The sequence below is a fragment of the Mizuhopecten yessoensis genome, unplaced genomic scaffold, assembly GCF_002113885.1.
Source record: "Mizuhopecten yessoensis strain PY_sf001 unplaced genomic scaffold, ASM211388v2 scaffold10359, whole genome shotgun sequence".
Lineage (NCBI taxonomy): Eukaryota > Metazoa > Mollusca > Bivalvia > Pectinida > Pectinidae > Mizuhopecten > Mizuhopecten yessoensis.
Window position 1 is genome coordinate 937,757 of NW_018408507.1, and position 19,864 is coordinate 957,620.

At 42.7% G+C, this 19,864-nt stretch overlaps 1 protein-coding gene across 1 annotated transcript in view; it reads left to right on the top strand.

Moving 5' to 3' along the window:
* The first annotated feature begins 9,615 nt into the window (after positions 1-9,615).
* LOC110460339 (protein TANC2-like) overlaps positions 9,616-19,864 on the top strand; it is an 89,346-nt gene continuing 79,097 nt past the window's right edge. The window contains exon 1 of the mRNA XM_021513192.1: positions 9,616-9,761. The gene's annotated coding sequence lies outside the window, so the exon portion shown is untranslated. The remainder of the gene's footprint in view (positions 9,762-19,864) is intronic.

Sequence of the window (19,864 nt, forward strand, 5' to 3'; positions counted from 1 at the left end):
AAGATAGAGCTGTCCAGGGTAAGAAAGGGGTGTAGGAAATTTATATCTTACACCCCATTTCAATGACTTGATGTCACGAATTTGGAACTTTCCAATGACGAAATGCAGAAAAGGCAATGTGATACGATATAACGATATATTACTGTACACATTAGAAAGGTGGGATTAATTTTTCTGCGCAAACATTGTTTGCAAGTGAAAATAGAAATGATGAGCAACAACACCACCCCAGTTGTTACTAATTATTGTTTGCAAATATGGGATATGCTAAATCTGGCTGGCTAATTCATTCTCGTCTAAAAAGCTCAGAGGAAAAATTGATATTTTCAAAATGGTGGCCAGCCCAAACGCATTTTCATGGTTCCTGAGCTTATTCTGTTGGTTGGAAAGAGAAAAATACTCTTTCATGCCCAAGGGTGTAGGAGAGGGAAATTCCACCCTCAGGATTTTCAAATATGCAATTTGAAAACCCCTCAGGGGGAATTTTCCTATCCTACACATGAAAGAATCTTATAATCTTCACATGTGATGACTTGAAGTCCAGTGTCAATTTTACATTGACCCATCAAAAATTATATTTTCTATTTCCTGCTCCAGATTTTCTGTTCAGTTGAATTGCTGATGAAGCATCTTTGGTATATACACTGAGTTGTTGTCATACATAATTGACAATATTTTTGGTACCAGAAAATAGCAGGAAACGGTAGAAGTTCATTGAGTAGCCTTTAGCTGCTACTCGATACTTCAACCATTTGCTGTATTTCAAATGGGTATGAATTGCCCATTTGTCATATCTTGCCCATTTTAAATGGCGCACAGCTTTGTTGTCAAGTACGTGTGACATCAAAAGCATGAACCTTAAGTGTCAAATATTTTACTACTAATTCCCGCCCTTTTTTGATGCAGCAGTATTTTCTTCGTTTTACTTAAAAAAATGTAATATATACATGTAAAATATTTTAATAGTTTTCCTATTAAAAACCATGTATATTTGGTATAACCATATATATGTGCTTCACACTTGTGAAAAGTATTGGTTTTCTGCCATACTTGTGAAATTTGTATGGTATTCAATTGGAAACCATTCAGTATCCTCTATTCATTTGTCATCATTTTATATTGTTTGTAGTTATTGCTGTATTGTCCAAACTGTTACTGTATTTTAATGTGTGAGATCTCACATTCTGTGCGCTCTGGCCATTTAAGCTGTGCTAAGTTATGCATGATAAAGCCTATGAAGGCTGGGCTTGTCTTCTTTACAGGGTAAGTGATCATGCTTACCTTGGTCTCTTCTCACGAGTCTTTACAGGGTAAGTGATCATGTTAACCTTGGTCTCTTCTCACGAGTCTTTACAAGGTAAGTGATCATGTTAACCTTGGTCTCTTCTCACGAGTCTTTACAGGGTAAGTGATCATGTTAACCTTGGTCTCTTCTCACGAGTCTTTACAGGGTAAGTGATCATGTTAACCTTGGTCTCTTCTCACGAGTCTTTACAGGGTAAGTGATCATGTTAACCTTGGTCTCTTCTCACGAGTCTTTACAGGGTAAGTGATCATGTTAACCTTGGTCTCTTCTCACGAGTCTTTACAGGGTAAGTGATCATGTTAACCTTGGTCTCTTCTCACGAGTCTTTACAGGGTAAGTGATCATGTTAACCTTGGTCTCTTCTCACGAGTCTTTACAGGGTAAGTGATCATGTTAACCTTGGTCTCTTCTCACGAGTCTTTACAGGGTAAGTGATCATGTTAACCTTGGTCTCTTCTCACGAGTCTTTACAGGGTAAGTGATCATGTTAACCTTGGTCTCTTCTCACGAGTCTTTACAGGGTAAGTGATCATGTTAACCTTGGTCTCTTCTCACGAGTCTTTACAGGGTAAGTGATCATGTTAACCTTGGTCTCTTCTCACGAGTCTTTACAGGGTAAGTGATCATGTTAACCTTGGTCTCTTCTCACGAGTCTTTACAGGGTAAGTGATCATGTTAACCTTGGTCTCTTCTCACGAGTCTTTACAGGGTAAGTGATCATGTTAACCTTGGTCTCTTCTCACGAGTCTTTACAGGGTAAGTGATCATGTTAACCTTGGTCTCTTCTCACGAGTCTTTACAGGGTAAGTGATCATGTTAACCTTGGTCTCTTCTCACGAGTCTTTACAGGGTAAGTGATCATGTTAACCTTGGTCTCTTCTCACGAGTCTTTACAGGGTAAGTGATCATGTTAACCTTGGTCTCTTCTCACGAGTCTTTACAGGGTAAGTGATCATGTTAACCTTGGTCTCTTCTCACGAGTCTTTACAGGGTAAGTGATCATGTTAACCTTGGTCTCTTCTCACGAGTCTTTACAGGGTAAGTGATCATGTTAACCTTGGTCTCTTCTCACGAGTCTTTACAGGGTAAGTGATCATGTTAACCTTGGTCTCTTCTCACGAGTCTTTACAGGGTAAGTGATCATGTTAACCTTGGTCTCTTCTCACGAGTCTTTACAGGGTAAGTGATCATGTTAACCTTGGTCTCTTCTCACGAGTCTTTACAGGGTAAGTGATCATGTTAACCTTGGTCTCTTCTCACGAGTCTTTACAGGGTAAGTGATCATGTTAACCTTGGTCTCTTCTCACGAGTCTTTACAGGGTAAGTGATCATGTTAACCTTGGTCTCTTCTCACGAGTCTTTACAGGGTAAGTGATCATGTTAACCTTGGTCTCTTCTCACGAGTCTTTACAGGGTAAGTGATCATGTTAACCTTGGTCTCTTCTCACGAGTCTTTACAGGGTAAGTGATCATGTTAACCTTGGTCTCTTCTCACGAGTCTTTACAGGGTAAGTGATCATGTTAACCTTGGTCTCTTCTCACGAGTCTTTACAGGGTAAGTGATCATGTTAACCTTGGTCTCTTCTCACGAGTCTTTACAGGGTAAGTGATCATGTTAACCTTGGTCTCTTCTCATGAGTCTTTACGGGGTAAGTGATCATGCTAACCTTGGGCTCTTCTCATGAGTCTTTACAGGGTAAGTGATCATGCTAACCTTGGGCTCTTCTCACGAGTCTTTACAGGATAAATGATCATGTTAACCTTGGTCCCTTCTCACTAGCTCTTCATTTCAGGATGTTATATCTGTGGCCTTATGGCCAGACTACTTTACTGACTCTATATGTTTCACTCTGTCTGGACACTAATCTTTTCCTCTTCATCCTGTACTTCCATAGTTTGCATTGGTTTTGATAAAGAAAGAAGTAGTACCACATCATGCAAGCCTACCGTAACAGGGCAGAGAGTCGGCCCAAGGCATGTTTTACATTCTGTTTTCTTTAACGTTATAATATATAAGTATCACACAGGTAATTTAAGTATTTAAAGATATGCATAATAACATTATGGTAAATATTACATCATGAATATGTGTTTCGCAAGAAAAATGTTTCTTATCCGAAATTTATAAAACATGGCCAGTGGATGTACTTTTATTTACACTGTACACTGTATGTGTTCATAGCAGGTTGATGAAGCCTGGAGATAAAGCATTTGTCATAGAATGAGAGGCTAAGCCCAGGGTTTGTAGGTATCTTTTTGAATAAGTAAAAGATGTTTTATTTGCAATTGGCAAAGGTAAAATGCAAAATTGGTGAGCTGACATTGTATGCAATCCTCCTTAAATATAAATATAAACTGTAACATTTTACAACAATTATGAAACACGTTGTTTCAACTTATATAGTTCACTCTTGTTGGCCCGAATGTGGGAGGAAACAGAGTACCCAGACAAAACCCACACAATTTGACAGGTGATACCTTTTCACATCCGATTGGGGAATCAAATCCTGGTCGCCTTGGTGAAAGGCAAGTACACTATCCAGTGTGCCACCTGGTGAAAGGCAAGTACACTATCCAGTATGCCACCTGGTGAAAGGCAAGTACACTATCCAGTGTGCCACCTGGTGAAAGGCAAGTACACTATCCAGTGTGCCACCTGACCACCCTCGACAATCCTCCTTGACCTCAGACAATGCCTGTAGTATAGACTACAGAAGATACAGGTACTGACAGGAGGTCAGACTACACAATTGTTTACACACTAAAAAAGGCATTTTTGATTATATACTTGTTAATTTTTTGTTTACATATTTTTTTTAAGATATAAACCACCAGTTGCAATTGTACTGTCTCCAGTGTTTAATATTTCAGCAATTTACATCCTTATATTTATTTATAGTTTGTCACTATGATCATGTTTGGGTAAGCAGTCTGTCGTCCTGCAGTACAACGTCCAAGCTTCCTTTTACAGGGAGGTAGTAATTGTGTATACTAGTCGCTGCTATATCTTGGCTTGGTGATTCACATACTGTACATTGTGAGTTTGAGGCCCAAAAGTGACACAAGTCATGAAACTTGTCCACTTTCATTGTTTGTGTTGAAATGTAGTTGTTAAGAAATAATAAACAAAAAGTATCGTGACCACTGTTATGTTGATTCAAGGTTGCAACATATACAATCTGTACCGCCTGAGTGTAGTATATCTATATATTTGCACAATAGCCCCGTGAAACATAGGGTCATGGTGACATGTGTGCTATTGTTTATAACATACTTGTTCTTTACACATTGTTTATCATTGCCCATTACATGTTGCTGTTCAGTATGCCTCCTTAAATCTTTAACCAAAAATGATGGCAGAGAATTTGAAAACCACGTAAAAGATGGAATATTGACATCCTATTACTATAGAGCTAAATGACACTAAAATATTCTGAACACAGTCTTGTTTCAATTTGAACCAAGGAGTTCCAGCCTAAATGGAGTTTTACTGGGGTAATACAACATTTTATACTATCAGTGTGAAATATAGGCCCGTATAACCGTTCTCATGCTCAAACTCAAACTCTGTGCTCAAGTCTAATTTCTTTATTCGACAATAAATTGATAATAAATTCAAATCTTGTGAAATATTTGAAAGAATTTTGGAGAGACTGAACATTTGACTTTTTGACTGTGTTACTTGATTTAAATGGGTGTCAAAAAAGTCCATTTTTGAGCAAAAAACTGTTTCATTAATACAGGTCTTAGTCTTGGTCAAAAAGTCAAATGTAAACTTTGAGAACGGTATTCAATTTTCAGTCTCTCCTATATATTACGCTGTTGACTTTTGACATCAAAACCTCCTTTCATAATATAAGGAGGCTGCAACTTAGTAGTCGAAGTCACAGCTATTTCTCAACTAGGCAATCTGGGGCAGAGATCATGAGTTTGAGGCCAGGAGTCAGAAACTTGTCTTCCTCCGTAATTTGTGTTTCTATGTTACCTATTTGTATTTATTAGTTCAATCCATGTTCCCCCGGTGTTAATTTCTCCCATCACATGTTATTACTATAGATTGTATGTTGTGTAATAATATTTGCTGTCATGATAAAGTCGCCCTCATTGGAGAGGGCGAAAAAGGCGAAAGTTTAACTGTGGTTAAAAATTCCCAGTATACCGTAGATAAGAGATGTAAATGAAAATGGTGGACGATACCTGTTTTATCTAGGATCAAAGCAAAGAGTGAAAAGACTAAGAAAAATATTGTGTCTGTTGGACAAGATGGAGGAAGGGGTCACCCCATACTCGACTAGTAAGTAAAAAGAGGTCACAGATGGAAAATGTGGAATGAGGAAAGTAATGCTAGTACATAGGCTTTGCTTAGGTTATTTATTAAAATGTTAACAGACTGATTTCTCTTGGCCATACACTGTGTAATAAAGATAAGTAAACATATAATATTGCTTTTGGTGATATTTTGTATTAGAAAAAGTTTAGACAAAATCTTGTTCATGTCATCTATTTGGAACAGGAGAAAGAGTCTGCAACTCTATACAGACGCTCTAACTGATTGAGCGTCCTTGTCACTGACGATCGACCCAGTTCAGTTCTGCTACTCTCCTCACTCCTCCATCAAAGTATTTGAAGACACACAAGACCTTATACACTGTACCACCTTTTTGGGGTATATTACGTTGGGTGCCAAATTTGTAACTGGAGAAAGAGAAATGCAACGGCCAGACCAGGATTTGAACCCGGGACCCTCTGATTGAGCTACCTGGTCGCCGGCACTGGACCTGCTCCGTATTGTTAAAACCAAAATAACAGACAAATAAAGTATGACTTTCAGTAAACCTTTAAGGCTATTTTGACTCCTCAAACTCTGCTTTAACTCCTTGGTTTGAATAGCCAGTATTAAGTCCAGACTAAAAACATTGCTATTTAACCTTTATTCACCAGACTATAACCATAAATAATGATAATAATGATATACAACATTTATACAGCGCCCTATATAATTTGTAAAATTACTCTAAAGCGCTTTACAATATATGGATAATAGTATTAGTTATAATTGTGAAACAAAAACAAAGGCTAACAATCACTTTCATACATTTAAGCAAGCAGATAATCCTTGCAATGTGCACATAAATGAACAAATAAAGGATGGTATGTACATGAAGTCTTTGCAGAGCCTAAACTGCAGACGTGAAGAGGTGAGTTTTGATGTCCCTCTTTAATTTTGCCAGGGTATTTTACTTTCTAATAGCAGATTGTAAGCTATTCCACAACGTGGCCGAAACTCTCACAAAGAATTTGGCCAGGGTATTTTACTTTCTAATAGCAGATGGTAAGCTATTCCACAACGTGGCGGAAACCCTCCTAAAGCAAAGGTCATAGTACGAGATTTTGGGACACACAACAATGATTCTGACTCTTGACCGCAGTGATCATGACGGCTGATACAGGGTAACAAGCTCTTGTAGGTACTGGGGTGCTGTTCCATTCTGTGCCTTGTATGTGTACACCAAAGTTTTGTACTGCAACCGGTATCGTACAGGTAACCGGTGCAATGAATAAAGCACAGGTGTGATGTGCTCTCTCTTTCGAGTACGAGTAACCAGCCGTGCTGCAGTGTATTGCTATTGCTATTTCACCTACATTCACCCAACTTCCTTTACTAATCTATCATCAGAAGCTGGCGTGTCACATTCTAAGCCGAGTCTTGTGCCCCATTACACTACATGTATATATAGTTATGGCCTTTGCTAATTTATTGAACATGTACTTAAGATTTTCACCGGTTTTTACAAAAAAACCCACTGGCAATGGTGAATTGTTGCATACTAATTTTGAGTCTAGTTGGCACCCAAAAGTATAAAGAATTCAAGCCCTTTCTTCATTTTTAGCTCACCTTGTCCAAAGGAACATGGTGAGCTTATGCCATACTGAAGCGTCCTCCGTCCGTCTGTCAACTTTTCCTTTTAAATGCTACTTGTTCTGAACGACCAAGTAGATTTTGACTAAATTTGGTCTGGAGCATCCTTGGGATAAGGGGACACAATTTTGTATAAATGGTGGGTGTGGCCCCCCTGGGTGCAGAGGGGCGGGGCCGAATAGGGGAAATAGAGGTAAAACCGTTTAAATACTTCTTCTACCGTAGGGATTAAGGGATTTTATCCTTATTTTACCCTGGAGCATCCTAGGGCCAAGGGGACTCAATTTTGTATAAATGATGGGTTTGGGGCAGAGGGCCGGGGCCGAATAGGGGAAATAGAGGTAAAATCTTCAAAACCCTTTTCCTATTGTAGGGATTAAGGGATTTTATCCTTATTTAGTCTGGCGCCAAGGGAACTCAATTTTGTATAACCGTTGGTCTGGCCCCTCAGGGGCCTGAGGGGCGGGGCCCAATAGGGGAAACATAGCAAATTATTCTTTAAAATCCTTCTTCTTCTGTAAGGAATACAAGGATTTAGTCCATATTTGGTGTGGAGCATCCTTGGGTTAAGGGGAACCGATTTTGTAGAAACAGTGGGTCTTGCCCCCCTAAGGGCTGAGGGGTTGGGCCCAATAGGGGAAATATAGGAAATTCTTTAAAATCCTTCCTCTTCTGTAGGAAGGGAAGGATTTGTTCCATATTTGGTCTGAAGCATCCTTGGGTGAAGGGAAACCAATTTTGTATAAACCCTGGGTCTGGCCCCCCAGGGGCCTGAGGAGTGGGGCCCAATAGGGGAAACATAGCAAATTATTCTTTAAAATCCTTCTTCTTCTGTAGGAATGAAAGGATTTGGTCCATATTTGGTGTGGACCATCTTTGGGTAAAGGGGAACCAATTTTGTATAAACAGTGGGTGTGGCCCCCCCTGGGACCTGAGGGGTTGGGCCCAATAGGGGAAATAGAGGGAAAACCTTTAAAATCCTTTTTCTACCATAGGGATTAAGGGATTTTATCCTAATTTTGTCTGGAGCATCCTTTGGGAAAAGGGACTCAATTTCGTATTAAAAGCATGTGTGGCCCCCCTGGGGGCAGAAGGGAGGGGCCCAATAGGGAAAACATAGCAAATTCTTCAAAATCCTTCTTCTGTAGGAATGACAGGATTTTGTCCAAATTTGGTATGAAGTATCCTTGGCCTGGAGCCTGAGAGGTGGGGTCCAATAGAGGTAATTTAGCAAATTCTTGAAAATTATTCTTACGTAGGAATATAATAACATTATTTATTTCATGTCAGTGAACTCTGGGCCAAATGTTTTCTGTTTTATTTTTACTGTAGACTTAGATTTTGGTTATTCATTTTTTTTGAGTGTTTTAATAAATTTGAACCCTGTGACTTTTAATATAAGTCAAGGTGGTTTGTAGCATTTCATGCAAGCAAATAATTGCCAAATGACATAGACACTAGGTCTTGCTGTTCTTCAGAAGAAGTGTAAAAGTTTAAACAAATTTGAGCCCTGTGACATTGAAGTTACTGGCCAAATATGAATCTAGGCCTTTCTGTTCTTTGGAAGAACCTGTTTTATTGTTTTGACAAATTTGACTCCTGTAACCCTTTTTTGCAGACTTTGTAGAACATATTCAATGGATACCACAACAATCCAATATCTGGTTTGTTTGAAGTGTTTTTAGATGCCTGAAATTTTACCCCTGCTGAACCCCTTCGGACAAGATGAAAAAAAAGAAAAAAACGTGAGCCATACATGCACTATGGACCTCTTGTCATTATTTCCTTATTTGAATATCTGTGACTATATGATCACGGAGCTGCTATAAAGATACCTTTCTGCTGAAAAAAACTCACACAAACTTGAATTTGGTTTTAAAGAGCTTTGAGATATAGCAACATAAAGTTATACTGGAACTGGGTGTCAACACCTGGAATTCATAAATTCATGTGTGGATAATGTACATTGATTTTTTATTTTACTTATAAACACTGTATAAATGTACATGTACTTTTAATTTTCATCTGGATCTGTTTCTTTTTTGATATTTTGAAACTTTCACAAGGAATCCATGCCTGAGTGTATGAGTGAACATTGGGGTAGTGTTTCAGCTCTGTCACTATCTACTGTTTTCATCTCACTGCTTGCTGCTGAGGCTGATAGATTCAGCCCACATCTGGTCGCTATAGGGACCTGTTAGACTTTTTTTAAGTCATGCTCCAATTATTTCAAATCTGAAAAGAGATGAAATCTAATTGGTCAATAAGTAACATAGTAGTTGGATTCAGTTGTCTGCAGGCTACACAGTACAATGTAGTAGGTCACAGACTGGTAACTACACTGGCAGATCACAAGGAGTGGTTTTCTCTGGATACAGCAACTTGTGTTTATTTATGTTGAGATATCAACTTGAATGTGGAGCTGTGTGTTCTTACCATGGGAAGTATGTGACCTAGAAAAAGGAAACTTGTAGCACCTACTTTGAAACAAGTTCTACACTGGAGTAAGGATGTGAACACATGGATTTCTAACAGGTACTGTACTATATTTAAATTAGGCTAATTAGTTTAAACACATTTTATTGCCAAAACATTTTGAACAACAGATTTGGCACAAGCTATATGACCTTAGGACTGCCTTCTCCTAAATTGTTTTAGGTGCTTCCTAGTGATTACAGAAATGACACAAGAAAACAATATGGCTATATGTAGGGCCTATAGACATTTCTGTGAGGGGTCAGTGCTGCTGAGGAGATTTGTATATGGGATAGGAATAAAGATAACTCTGAAAGGATAAGTGTGAGTGTTGAATGTGTACCGCTGAGGGTGTGAATAGGTATGGACACCGAGGGTGGGGATCAGTATGGACACTGAGGGTGGGGATAGGTATGGACAATGAGGGTGGGGATAGGTATGGACAATGAGGGTGGGGATTGGTATGGACACCGAGGGTGGGGATCAGTATGGACACTGATGGTGGGGATAGGTATGGGGTTATAGGTATGGACACTAAGGCTGGAGATTGGTATGTACACTGAGGGAAGGGATTGGTTTTGGGGTTATAGGTATGGACACTTGGGGTGGGGATTGGTATTGGGGTTATAGGTATGGACGCTAAGGCTGTGGATTGGTATGGACACTGAGGGTAGGGATTGGTATTGGGGTTATAGGTATGGACACTGGGGGTGGGGATTGGTATGGACACTGAGGGTGGGGATTGGTATGTGGTTATAGGTATGGACACTGAGGATAGGGATTGGTATTTGGGTTTTAGGTATGGACACTGAGGATGGGGATTGGTATATGGGTTATAGGTATGGACACTGAGGGTTGGGATTGGTATGTGGGTTATAGGTATGGACACTGAGGATGGGGATTGGTATGTGGGTTATAGGATTGGTATTTGGGTTTTAGGTATGGACACTGAGGGTTGGGATTGGTATGTGGGTTATATGTATGGACACTGAGGATAGGGATTGGTATATGAGTTATAGGTATGGACACTGAGGGTTGGGATTGGTATGTGGGTTATAGGTATGGACACTGAGGTTGGGGATTTGTATGTGGGTTATAGGTATTGACACCGAGGATGGGGATTGGTATGTGGGTTATAGGATTGGTATTTGGGTTTTAGGTATGGACACTGAGGATGGGGATTGGAATATGGGTTATAGGTATGGACACTGAGGGTTTGGATTGGTATGTGGGTTATCGGAATGGACACTGATGATAGGGATTGGTATGTGGGTTATAGGTATGGACACTGAGGATAGGGATTGGTATTTGGGTTTTAGGTATGGACACTGAGGGTTGGGATTGGTATGTGGGTTATAGGTATGGACACTGAGGATAGGGATTGGTATATGAGTTATAGGTATGGACACTGAGGGTTGGGATTGGTATGTGGGTTATAGGTATGGACACTGAGGGTGGGGATTGGTATTTGGGTTATAGGTATGGACACTGAGGATGGGGATTGGCATATGGGTAATAGGTATGGACACTGAGGGTGGGGATTGGTATTTGGGTTATAGGTATGGACACTGAGGATGGGGATTGGTATATGGGTAATAGGTATGGACACTGAGGGTGGGGATTGATATGTGGGTTATAGGTATGGACACTGAGGGTTGGGATTGGTATGTGGGTTATAGGTATGGACACTGAGGATAGCGATTGGTATGTGGGTTATAGGTATGGACACTGAGGATTGGGATTGGTATATGGGTTATAGGTATGGACACTGAGGGTTGGGATTGGTATGTGGGTTATAGGTATGGACACTGAGGATGGGGATTGGTATATGGGTTATAGGTATGGACACTGAAGGTGGGGATTGATATGTGGGTTATAGGTATTGACACTGATGGTGAGGATTGGTATGTGGGTTATAGGTATTGACACTGATGGTGGGGATTGGTATAAGGGTTATAGGTATGGACACTGAAGGTGAGGATTGATATGTGCACTGAGGGTTGGGATCAGAATAGTGGTTATATGTATGGACACTGAGGATTAGGATTGGTATATGGGTTATAGGTATGGACACTGAGGGTGGGGATGGATATGTGGGTTATAGGTATGGACACTGAGGATAGGGATTGGTATGTGGGTTATAGGTATGGACACTGAGGATGGGGATTGGTATATGAGTTATAGGTATGGACACTGAGGGTGGGGATGGATATGTGGGTTATAGGTATTGACACTGATGCTGGGGATTGGTATATGGGTTATAGGTATTGACACCGAGGGTGGGGATTGATATGTGGGTTATAGGTATTGCCACTGATGGTGGGGATTGGTATATGGGTTATAGGTATGGACACTGAGAGTGGGGATTGACATATGGGTTATAGCTATGGACACTAAAGGTGGCGATTGATATGTACACTGAGGGTGGGGATCAGAATAGTGGTTATAGGTATGGACACCGAGGGTGGGGATTGGTATGTGGGTTATAGCTATGGACACTGAGGGTGGGTATTGGTATGTGGGTTATAGCTATGGACACTGATGGTGGGGATTGGTATGTGGGGTATAGGTATGGACACTGAGGATAGCGATTGGTATGTGGGTTATAGGTATGGACACTGAGAGTGGGGATTGACATATGGGTTATAGGTATGGACAGTGAGGGTGGGGATTGGTATATGGGTTCTAGATATGGACACTGAGGGTGGGGATTGATATATGGGTTATAGGTATGGACACTGAGGGTGGTGATAGGTATGGACTCTGAGGGTTGGGATTGGTATTTGGGTTATAGGTTGGGTTATAGCTATGGACACTGAGGGTGGGGATTGGGATGTGGGTTATAGGTATGGACACTGAGGATGGGGATTGGTATTTGGGTTATAGGTATGGACACTGAGGGGGGGGATTGATATGTGGGTTAAAGGTATGGACACTGAGGGTGGGAACTAGTATGGGGGTTATAGGTATGGACACTGAGGGTGGGGATGGATATGTGGGTTATAGGTATGGACACTGAGGGTGGGAACTAGTATGGGGGTTATAAGTTTTGACACCGAGGGTTGGGATTGGTATTTGGGTTATAGGTTGGGTTATAGCTATGGACACTGAGGGTGGGGATTGGGATGTGGGTTATAGGTATGGACACTGAGGATGGGGATTGGTATGTGGGTTATAGGTATTGACACCGGGGATGGGGATTGGTATGTGGGTTATAGGTATTGACACCGAGGGTGGGGATTGGTATGTGGGTTATAGGTATTGACACCGAGGATGGGGATTGGTATGTGGGTTATAGGAATGGACACTGAGAGTGGTGATTGCCATATGGGTTATAGGTATGGACAGTGAGGGTGGGTATTGGTATATGGGTTATAGATATGGACACTGAGGGTGGGGATTGGTATGTGGTTATAGGTATGGACACTGAGGATAGGGATTGGTATGTGGGTTATAGGTACGGACACTGAAGGTGGGGATTGGTATGGGGGTTATAGGTATGGACACTGAGGGTGGGGAGTGATATGTGGGTTATAAGTATGGACACTGAGGATGGGGGTTGGTATCAAAGTTATAGGTATGGACACTGAGGAGGTGGACTGGTATTGGGGTTATAGGTATATGGACACTGAGGATGGGGATTGGTATTTTGGTTATAGGTATGGACACTGAGGTTGGGGACTGGTATGGGATGGGTTATAGGTATGGACACTGAGGGTGGGGATGGATATGTGGGTTATAGGTATGGACACTGAGGGTGGGGATTGATATGTGGGTTATAAGTATGGACACTGAGGATGGGGATTGGTATCAAAGTTATAGGTATGGACACTGAGGATGTGGACTGGTATTGGGGTTATAGGTATATGGACACTGAGGATGGGGATTGGTATTTTGGTTATAGGTATGGACACTGAGGTTGGGGACTGGTATGGGGGTTATAGGTATGGACACTGAGGGTTGGTAGTAGTATGGGGGTTATAGGTATGAAAACTGAGGGTGGGGACTAGTATGGGGGTTATAGGTATGGACACTGAGGGTGGGGACTAGTATGGGGGTTATAGGTATGGACACTGAGGGTGGGGATTGATAGGTATGGACACTGAGGGTGGTGATAGGGATGGACACTGAGGGTGGGGACTAGTATGGGGGTTATAAGTATTGACACTGAGGGTTGGGGTTGGTATTTGGGTTATAGGTATGGACACTGAGGGTGGTGATAGGTATGGACACTAAGGGTTGGGATTGGTTTTTTTGTTATAGGTATGGACACTGATGATGGAGATCAGAATAGTGGTTATAGGTATGGACACTGAGGGTGGTGATAGGTATGGACTCTGAGGGTTGGGATTGGTATTTGGGTTATAGGTATGGACACTGAGGGTAGGGATTGGTATTTTGGTTATAGGTATGGACACTGAAGTTGGGGACTGGTATGGGGGTTATAGGTATGGACACTGAGGGTTGGTACTAGTATGGGGGTTATAGGTATGGAAACTGAGGGTGGGAACTAGTATGGGGGTTATAGGTATGGACACTGAGGGTGGGGACTAGTATGGGGGTTATAAGTATTGACACTGAGGTTTGTGATTGGTATTTGGGTTATAGGTATGGACACTGAGGGTGGTGATAGGTATGGACACTGAGGATTGGGATTGGTATTTTGGTTATAGGTATGGACACTGATGATGGAGATCAGAATAGTGGTTATAAGTATGGACACTGAGGGTAGGGATTGGTATTTGGGTTATAGGTATGGACACTGAGTGCTGAGATCAGAATAGTGGTTATAGGTATTGACACTGAGGGTGGTGATTGGTATTTGGGTTATAGGTATGGACACTGAGGGTGGGGATTGATATGTGGGTTATAGGTATGGACACTGAGGGTGGGGATAGATATGTGGGTTATAGGTATTGACACCGAAAGTTGGGATTGGTATTTGGGTTATAGGTATGGACACTGAGGGTGGTGATAGGTATGGACACTGAGGGTTGGGATTGGTATTTTGGTTATAGGTATGGACACTGATGATGGAGATCAGAATAGTGGTTATAGGTATGGACACTGAGGGTAGGGATTGGTATTTGGGTTATAGGTATGGACACTTAGGGTGAGGATTGGTATGGGGGTTATAGGTATGGACACTGAGGGTGGGGATTGGTATATGGGTTATAGGTATGGACACTAGGATGGGGATTGGTATTTGGGTTATAGGTATGGACACTGAGTGTGAGGATTGATATGTGGGTTATAGGTATGGACACTGAGTGCTGAGATCAGAATAGTAGCTATAGGTATGGACACTGAGGGTGGGGATTGGTATGTGGGTTATAGGTATGGACACTGAGGTTGGGGACTGGTATTGGGGATATATGATATGGACACTGGGGGTGGGGACTGGTATTGGGGTTATATGTATGGACACTGAGGGTTGGGACTGGTATTGGGGTTATATGTATGGACACTGAGGGTGGGGACTGGGATTGGGGTTATATGTATGGACACTGAGGGTGGGGACTGGGATTGGGGTTATATGTATGGACACTGAGGGTGGGGACTGGGATTGGGGTTATATGTATGGACACTGAGGGTTGGGACTGGTATTGGGGTTATATGTATGGACACTGAGGGTTGGGACTGGTATTGGGGTTATATGTATGGACACTGAGGGTGGGGACTGGGATTGGGGTTATATGTATGGACACTGAGGGTGGGGACTGGGATTGGGGTTATATGTATGGACACTGAGGGTGGGGACTGGGATTGGGGTTATATGTATGGACACTGAGGGTTGGGACTGGTATTGGGGTTATATGTATGGACACTGAGGTTGGGGACTGGTATTGGGGATATATGATATAGGTATGGACACTGATGGTGGGGATTGGCATGGGGGTTATAGGTATAGACACTGAGGGTGGGGATTGGTATGTGGGTTATACGTACGGACACTGAAGGTGGGGATTGGTATTGGGGTTATAGGTATGGACACTGGGGGTGGGGATTGGTATGGACACTGAGGGTGGGGATTGGTATGTGGGTTATAGCTATGGACACTGAGGGTGGGGATTGGTATGGGGGTAATAGGTATAGACACTGAGTGTGGGTATGGACACTGAGGGTGGTGATAGGTATGGACTCTGAGGGTTGGGGTTGGTATTTGGGTTATAGGTATGGACACTGAGTGTGAGGATTGATATGTGGGTTATAGGTATGGACACTGAGGTTGGGGACTGGTATTGGGGTAGGTATAGACACTGAGGGTGGGGATTGGTATGTGGGTTATAGCTATGGACACTGAGGGTGGGGATTGGTATGTGGGTTATACGTACGGACACTGAAGGTGGGGATTGGTATTGGGGTTATAGGTATGGACACTGAGGGTGGGGATAGATATGGACACTGAGGGTGGGGATTGATATGTGGGTTATAGGTATGGACACTGAGGTTGGGGACTGGTATTGGGGATATATGGAATGGACACTAAGGGTGGGGAGTGGTATTGGGGTTATATTTATGGACACTGAGGGTGGGGACTGGTATTGGGGTTATGTATGTGGGTTATAGGTACGGACACTGAAGGAGGGGATTGGTATGGGGGTTATAGGTATTGACACTGAGTATAGGGATTGGTATGTGGGTTATAGGTACGGACACTGCAGGTGGGGATTGGTATGGGGGTTATAGGTACGGACACTGAAGGTGGGGATTGGTATTGGGGTTATAGGTATGGACACTGAGGGTGTGGATTGGTATGGGGGTTATAGGTATGGACACTGATGGTGGGGATTGGTATGGGGGTTATAGGTATAGACACTGACGGTGGGGATTGGTATGTGGGTTATAGGTATGGACACTGAGGTTGGGGACTGGTATTGGGGTTATAGGTATGGACACTGAGGGTTGGGACTAGTATGGGGGTTATAGGTATGGACACTGAGGGTGGGGACTGGTATTGGGGTTATATGTATGGACACTGGGGCTGGGGATTGATATGTGGGTTATATGTATGGACACTGAGGTTGGGGACTGGTATTGGGGTTATATGGTATGGACACTGAGACTAGGGACTGGTATTTGGGTTATATGTATGGACACTGAGGTTGGGGACTGGTATTGGGGTTATATGTATGGACACTAAGGGTGGGGACTGGTATTGGGGTTATATGTATGGACACTGGGGCTGGGGGTTGATATGTGGGTTATATGTATGGACACTGAGGTTGGGGACTGGTATAGGGGATATATGATATGGACACTAAGGGTGGGGACTGGTATTGGGGATGGGGACTGGTATTGGGGTTATATGTATGGACACTGAGGTTGGGGACTGGTATAGGGTATATATGATATGGACACTAAGGGTGGGGACTGGTATTGGGGTTATAGGTATGGACACTGAGGGTGGGGACTGGTATTGGGGTTATAGGTATGGACACTGAGGGTGGGGACTGGTATTGGGGTTCTATGTATGGACACTGAGGGTGGGGACTGGTATTGGGGTTATAGGTATGGACACTGAGGGTGGGGACTGGTATTGGGGATATATGGTATGGACACTAAGGGTGGGGCCTGGTATTGGGGTTATATGTATGGACACTGAGGGTGGGGACTGGGATTGGGGTTCTATGTATGGACACTGAGGTTGGGGACTGGGATTGGGGTTATATGTATGGACACTGAGGGTTGGGACTGGTATTGGGGTTCTATGTATGGACACTGAGGTTGGGGACTGGTATTGGGGATATATGATGTGGACACTAAGGGTGGGGACTGGTATTGGGGTTATATGTATGGACACTGAGGGTGGGGACTGGTATTGGGGATATATGATATGGACACTGAGGGTGGGGACTGGTATTGGGGTTATAGGTATGGACACTGGGGGTGGGGACTGGTATTGGGGTTATATGTATGGTCACTGAGGTTGGGGACTGGTATTGGGGATATATGATATGGACACTAAGGGTGGGGACTGGTATTGGGGTCATATGTATGGACACTGAGGTTGGGGACTGGTATTGGGGATATATGGAATGGACACTAAGGGTGGGGACTGGTATTGGGGTTATATGTATGGACATTAAGGGTGGGGACTGGTATTGGGGTTATATGTATGGACACTAAGGGTGGGGGCTGGTATTGGGGATATATGATATGGACACTGGGGGTGGGGGCTGTTATTGGGGTTATATGTATGGACACTAAGGGTGGGCACTGGTATTGGGGATATATGATATGGACACTGGGGGTGGGGGCTGTTATTGGGGTTATATGTATGGACACTAAGGGTGGGGGCTGGTATTGGGGATATATGATATGGACACTAAGGGTGGGGACTGGTATTGGGGTCATATGTATGGACACTGAGGTTGGGGACTGGTATTGGGGATATATGGAATGGACACTAAGGGTGGGGACTGGTATTGGGGATATATGATATGGACACTGGGGGTGGGGGCTGTTATTGGGGTTATATGTATGGACACTAAGGGTGGGGCCTGGTATTGGGGTTATATGTATGGACACTGAAGGTGGGGACTGGTATTGGGGTTATATGTACGGACACTGAGGGTGGGGACTGGTATTGGGATTATATGTATGGACATTAAGGGTGGGGACTGGTATTGGGGATATATGATATGGACATTGAGGGTGGGGACTGGTATTGGGGTTATATCTATGGACACTGAGGGTGGGGACTGGTATTGGGGATATATGGAATGGACACTAAGGGTGGGGACTGGTATTGGGGTCATATGTATGGACACTGAGGTTGGGGACTGGTATTGGGGATATATGGAATGGACACTAAGGGTGGGGACTGGTATTGGGGTCATATGTATGGACACTGAGGTTGGGGACTGGTATTGGGGATATATGGAATGGACACTAAGGGTGGGGACTGGTATTGGGGTCATATGTATGGACACTGAGGTTGGGGACTGGTATTGGGGATATATGATATGGACACTGGGGGTGGGGGCTGTTATTGGGGTTATATGTATGGACACTAAGGGTGGGCACTGGTATTGGGGATATATGATATGGACATTGAGGGTGGGGACTGGTATTGGGGTTATATCTATGGACACTGAGGGTGGGGACTGGTATTGGGGATATATGATATGGACACTGGGGGAGGGGACTGGTATTGGGGTTATATGTATGGACATTAAGGGTGGGGTCTGGTATTGGGGTTATATGTATGGACGCTGGGGGTGGGGACTGGTATTGGGGTTATATGTATGGACACTGAGGGTAGGGATTGTTAGGAGTTCTGTTGGTGTGGAAGACTTTGTGAAGATGGTGCCGCCTAAGGAGTGTTACAGGAAAGGTAAAAAAAAAATCAATGAATTATCTCTGATAGAGGTTGAACCAGGGACCACGTAGTACTAGTCTTTACTGAATGAAGAGAAATGCTCCCTAACAAAGTCACCAGGAAGCGACTAGTATTTTACTGGGCTCACATATCTTTCCCTTGCTGGAAAGAACTAGTCCCAAGTTTTCCAGGGCTTATAGCAATTCTTATGAAGGTATCGCTAAATATTCTTGTCAATATGCCCTGCTGGAGCGAAATTCTTGCCAGCCAAGTCAGTAAGAAGCAGCTATACTATTTTGCCAGGCTGACATAAGCATAACCATGGACTAAGATAAAAACCTGGTGCTATCTAGGTTAATCTGTTGAAATCCCAGGGATGTTAACCTGGAAATCTACTCTTCGTCAATAGTAGATCACATTTAAATTACATTCAGTGTAAGGCATCCTTGGGACCAGGGAATTAAATATTGATTTAAGGAATGATGTTGGTAAGAGATGAAGCAAAACTTGGGAAATGTAAGCAGCATTATATTTATTGAGGCCGTTTTGCCACGATGGCACTAGATATTCAGGTTAGTGATACTGGTCCTCTTGGCCTTTTGTTTCTTAAATTCAATGTTATGGTGTTTCTTTTAAATTTACAGGTTAAATAAATGTAAAAAATAGGAGTAGCAATATTTGATGTACAAGCCATATTTTGTATACCACATGATATCATTATATATATAATTAGATCCTTTCCGATAAAAATGCCCCTGCTAAATACTTGTTGCATTAACATGGAAAAGTAACACACATTTAGAGGGGTATAGTATAGGTGCACAGTGTCTATTTATTA